The 6,186-nt window shown below is 38.6% G+C and overlaps 1 protein-coding gene across 1 annotated transcript in view; it reads left to right on the forward strand.

Annotated features, from left to right (window-relative positions):
* The window catches only part of PHC3 (polyhomeotic homolog 3), a 67,409-nt gene that overhangs the window by 51,108 nt on the left and 10,115 nt on the right, over nt 1–6,186 (forward strand). The gene's annotated exons all lie outside the window — the stretch shown is intronic.

Raw genomic sequence — 6,186 nt, forward strand, 5'->3', positions numbered from 1 at the left:
AGTCACTAACTATACTCAACTTATGAATGTGCATTAGTGTGCTAAAAATCCACATTTTTATGTACAGTTTGTAATAATATGTGTACACAGGGGCAAACATATTTACTATTTACTTACAAGGGCTGTTTTCTGCTTAGCAGCACTGCAATTATTTTAATGCAAGTATTGCTACACAAATTGGGCTCATTCAAAAGAAATCACTCTCTATGTTGTTGAGATTATTTTCTGTGCACTTGTTGATCACGGATGTAAATATATGCATTAAATTACAAATAGCTGCAACAAAAATAGTTAACAAATATGGACATATGATAAAATAATGGCTTTGCCAGAATGCGAACAATTTGATATACTGTGTAATTTGCCTTTACCAGAGTAATAATCTGGTTCATTTACTGTATTTTCATACTGAGGGAAATTATCCCTCAGTTTCACCCTTTTTTTCACCCTGAAAAATCCATCTGTCCTTTTGTACTTAACAATAATGGGCGATATCACATAGTCCCAGAATAAATCCCCGCCCCCCACCTCCCACTATCAGCATGACTTTGTTTTTTGCTAGTGTCCTAGGAGAAGGGACATTTTTTCACTCAGCTCTGATGTGTAAAAGACTAACTTATTTTTGCAAGCACCGATTTTTTCCTAATCTTCAAAAGTTTTCTTTAAGCAAGACACTTCTTTACATGGCTGCTTGTGCTTCTCTCTTTGATTGCAGCTATCTGGTGTGGCCATCCTCAGTCTGGCTTTTCTAGTGGTGCATGTGGACCCAACTGGACTGGACATTGCAGGGATAATTTGGAAGGGACCTTCAGGCACTGGGTTCCATGTAGGGCACTTTTCATGCTCTGTTCTGGTAACAACGGAGCCTCAAAATGATTTCCAGGTCCAGTTCCCAGTTTTCCCAAATGGGAACAACAGTAATAAGTGTTTGGAGGAAGCAAACAGCTTTTAAGGATATTTCTAATCTATGTAGAGAAGGAGATAAAACAATGGGTGCAATGGGAGGGCCTTTGGGGCCGAAGGGGCTAAAAGACCCAACTGGAAACAGCATTGGTAGAAGCAGCAGGCTGATCTAGTTTCAGAATGATATGCACCACATTGTTAAAAGATGAAAATATCCCTTTTCATTGTGAGTACTGCTCCTTATTTGGGCATGGCTAATTTTGAGTATGGTAGTTTTCTGCAATTTCGCGGGTGCGCGCAATTTTAAAGCTTGACATGTTTGGTGTCTATTTACCCGACGTGACCCGATCTTTTATATTTTACCAAAAAACTGGGTAATAATAAATGTTTCCTAACATAATGTAAAAAAAACTTTCTGTAATTTTTCCTAATTATAATTAAAAATAAAACCCGTAGTGGTGAATAAATACCACCAAAATAAAGCTTTATCTGTCCCCAAAAAATGGTATAAAATTCATTTCAGTACAGCGTTGCATGACGGAATAAACTTCAGTCAAAGTACCACAGCGCTGAATACTGAAAAATGGCCTGGCCAGGAAGGGGGTCTAAACACCTGGTCTTCAAGTGGTTAAAGAAAAATTAAGAAAGAAGAAAAGGAAAAAAAATGGTGCTTGTAAAACTTCACTTTAAAAAAATTAAAATGGAAAAAATCAGAAAAAAAGAATATAGCATAAATAACTGCTACACAAGCCATTTTGTAATTGAATGTTATTAAAATTACCTTTCCATTTAAAACTGTGATCACTGTCATTCAAAAAACTTGAATGCAATATGGTTACCTGGAGGCATTCTGTACACAGTTGGGGTACAGAACACCAGCAGAAATGTCACTTCTTGATTATGTGATTGGCTGAGTGATTTTGACACATGTCTGCACTAAAGCTAAGTTCACACCAGATGCAGTGCATTCTGGCCCGATTTTGGCCAGAACACACTGCTTTGCATTGCGGCCGGCTCACTTTTTTGTGGGGCAGGAGGGGGCATGAAGGGCCATTGAAGTGAACGGCACCGTAGCCACACCCTCTGGCCGCAATGCGATCGGCCGCACGGGATCGCAAGGCACATTGTGCCTGCAGTCCGGTCCGGTGCGGAGCGATCAAAATAGTGCTTGCAGTAGTTTGTCACATTCAACTGAGTGCATTCTCTATTGCGAATGACTTTTCACCACTCATCCAAGAGGCTTCAAATTGATGGTAAAGTGTTTATTTACTAAAGACGCCGCAACAGCGTTTCCTATCAAACATTCACTCTAGAGAGCTATTTTATCTAAAATAATATATTAATTCACTATTTATATAAGTATTTATTTACAATGTGTGGTACCTATTGACTCACATGTATAATAATTGTTTGGTTTCTTATATTTGCACATTTATGCCTTTCCTGCACTTAATATTGAGGTTAGCACCTACAGTATTTCACTATGGTGATTTAATTCATTTATCCACTTTGTGTCTACACACTTATATCTAGTCATCCCTTTAGTTACTGATTGAACCATTAGCACTGTATATTCAGTTAAACAATTTTCCTCATTAAAACATAGAAAGTCCACCTGCCTATTATAATCAACCTAGACCCTCCGACTTAGGGATCAGTTTGGAAAGAACAAGGTGAAACATACAGCTATTTCTTCAGAACAGAAGACGTTAGGAATCTGCAGCAAGGTTTATTGAAATCCCTGCAATGTACATTGATCACCAAGAGTGGATTGATTTTTTTCTCAAAAGTGTAGTTACTCTTCAAATATTTTAGCTTGGCTTATGAAATCTGTATCAGATGAACAGATCATTCTGAGCCTCTTAAATTGGCAATAGGGTATATTTTGTAGCCATAGTCTAAGATAGCTGTGGCTGCCAACACTCTTCCAATATGTGTTTGTTGTGGCCCTCCTATCCTGGCTACCTGTCAGTACTACAGATATTCTATAAATTGATGTCTCCAAGTATTGTAATTGAGAAATTGGATAATTAGAAGGATTGTTGATAGTTCACTTTCGCAGATAAGGATAAGATCATCAATATATCTTTCAAAGAATATAATATTTGAGGGAAAATGATTCATGGATGAGCAGATGCATTTCACTAACTGTTATATAAATTAGAAAAGCTGGGGGCTAAACAGGTTCCCATAGTTGTTCTCATGCTCTAATGGTAGAAAGTATTCAGAAAAAAGTAATTAGTTGACAGTAGGAATTGTATCACTTGGAGTAAAAACAATTATTTTTTTTGGCATGAGTGAGTTTTGGCCTTTGTTGTGTAGTATATTGGAGTAGGAAGATGCAACATCCAGTGTCAGCAATCTCACATTGAGTTTAATCATCTCTATTGAAATTGCAGTCCATCATGGGAGTAAGCTTGGAGAAGTGACTAGTTTACAACACACACAGGGACCATAGGGAACAAAAGTAGCCCCCCTCCAGAAGAAAGGACAGTGTCAGCACCAATTCAGAGATGATTTGAGGATCTACAGCCGAGTGATGCATAAATAAGATACATTTTTGTAAATGGTTAGGGTACAGAAATGCTTTTTTAATAATTAACTCCGTAGTTTATTGTCACTTTAAATTCTTTCATTCCAATGGTCTGAAAAGGTGATATGAGGTTCCCTGTAAATTGTGTGGAAGAGGTAGAACAGGGTTTAAAATCAGTGGTGATGCATCTATCCAGAATGTCTTCTTCAGTTATAGCTTGTATTTCATCCGATAGGTTTGGGATTTACAAGGCTGGATCTGGTAGTTTATTAAAGTTTTTGTTTACGTAGTATCATTGGAGTGTCAGTTTCCTCACAAAACTTTGCAGATCAGTCAATTTTTCAAATATATCTGGTTTGGCTCATGGCCAGAAATTCAAACCTTTTTTTTAAAAACGTTTTCTTCAGATAAAATATATGTAGGTAAATTGAAGATCTTGCCTGTTCCTCTTCTTCAACGTGTTGTATGAGCTGTCTCTTTAACCCTGTTGATGGAAAGAAACTGGTCTCTTTATTTTTGCACTCAGAAAGGGAAGGATGTAATTTGGTTTCAGAAGTGCAGGAAAGGAAATCTAAAAATTTAACTGGTGAAGCAATTAATTGAGGTGTTTCTTCCTTATCCTGCATATCCTCCATCCATGGGCCAGATTCTGAAATTATATCTTCCACTATTGTCGAACTCTCAGATGGGACAACTGCAATGACGCTAGCATTAGAGATGGAACCAACAATTGGTCAGTTGATGGTGGCTTCTGGTTTTGTCCTCGTATGTGAATTATATGACATATGATAATTCTGCTTCTAAATATATTTTCTTTGTAGCACACTTATTTTGGTGAATTTCCCATGTATGATCATGGACTTATTGGTAAAGGTCCTCAATTAAATATTCACTTTGAACTGTCTTAAAAATGTATATCACTATTAGTTTCACGTAGTGTCTTTTTAATAGTTTCCAAGTGCTTAGATGATCACTCATATACAGTATATGGTATATACACCTTTTAAAGTAATTCTATGAAGGAATTTTTTCACATACATATATTATATATTTTGTCTTATTTATGGTTTTTTTTTATCTACTTCATTAGAATTTACCATTATATATCCATATTTTTATATTTATGTGTGTATTTATATATTTTTTTTGTATAGCCCAGATTAAGGGGTATTGTTTTACCCCCCAAATGGGTTGGTTTTCTATGTGTGAACCATTAGAACAATATGGACTTTTTTACCATTTGGTCTGGCACTTCTTCTGTTTGTTTTAGTCTATTGGTGACAAGAGCACCCATCTCTCTTAGCAGGACAAGTCTAAGGAACAAAACGCAAGGTCTTCTGCCAGGATTAACCTGTTGCTGCACAAAGACCAACAATTCTTCATACATCTTGCGGTGCTCTGTTAGGAATAACCTGTTGCCAAACACAGACCAGCTGTGACCATGCCATTTTCTTTCTGGTCATCCTGAATTGTGGCAGATCAGAAGTTGATTGAGGTAGCACCAGTGTTAATTTTGGTAGTAAATTTCATTTTCGTTTTAGTCTTTTGACGAAAATTAATTTGTATTTTTAGTCACATTTTAGTCATCAGATTAATTTTTATTTTAGTCTAGATTTAGTTGACGAAATTCAAGTCGATTTTAGTCGACAAAAATTAAAGGAGAACTATGAGGCGAGTGATTTTCACTCAACCTCATTGTTCGAGCCGACCTGTGACAATGAGACTGTCACACGTCGGCTCAATAGATCGGGAAGAGCGAATACATACCGTCGTTCGCTCACATCTCCCTGCAGAGAGCGGTGACTGTCATTTACGGCTCCCTGCAGGGATTCCTACCCTTCCAGCTCCGATCCTCCACTGCTGACTGGGGGAGGGGGCGGGTACAGCTGGCTCTGCCTCTAGATAGGCAGAGCCAGCTGTCAATCACGCAGTTGAGTGGATCCAGACAGTAAAGTCGGGATCCGTCCCAGGCTGCGGCGGTCTCAGTATACCGCGAGCTGTAGCTCGCGATATACTGAGCTTTGGGTGGCGGTAGGACGCTAGTTTATGTCCTCCCATTACCCTTAGGAGAACTATGTGGAAAAACACTTACCCCATAGTTCTCCTTTAAAGCCGATTTTAGTTGACTAAAATCGAATAGATTTATTTTTAGTGTAGTTCCTATTTAAGCAATTCTCTAGCATTTCAAAACTTTTTATTATATATCCCTGGAGTAATTTTTCATTTTATTTAACTTATTTTTTTAACTTCATTGCTATCACATGGAGGGCTCACAAGCCCCCTATGTGATGACACATTGGAGGTGACAGGTTCTTTTTAAGGTGACATTAGGGGTCTTTTAGACCCCTAGTGTCACCTTTCCACTTCACTGGATTCAGCTGCTGAGGCAGCTGAATGTCAAAACAGCAGGCAGTGGCTTGAAGCAATAGCCCGCCTCTTATTGGTTATTTTAAATTGCAATAGCCAATAGCAGGCTGGCTATTTCACCTGCCCACTGCCTCCTGTCAATCAGCAGAGGAGGGAACTGAAGGAGAAAGTTCTCCATCAGGTCATCTTCTGTTGATTGATAGCAGGCAGTGGGCAGGTGCAATAGCCAGCCTGCTATTGGCTATTGCATTTTAAAATATCCAATAGCAGGCTGGTTATTGCCCCCAGCCTCTAGATACAGAGAAGGCATGGGGACCGTGCAGAGGAGGAAGGAGGCGGGGCAGAGGAGGAATGGGCCGGCGAGAAGGAGGAGGAAGGGGCTG

The sequence above is a fragment of the Nanorana parkeri genome, unplaced genomic scaffold (assembly GCF_000935625.1).
Source record: "Nanorana parkeri isolate BGI_ZX_2015 unplaced genomic scaffold, ASM93562v1 scaffold129, whole genome shotgun sequence".
In the NCBI taxonomy this organism is placed as follows: Eukaryota; Metazoa; Chordata; class Amphibia; order Anura; family Dicroglossidae; genus Nanorana; species Nanorana parkeri.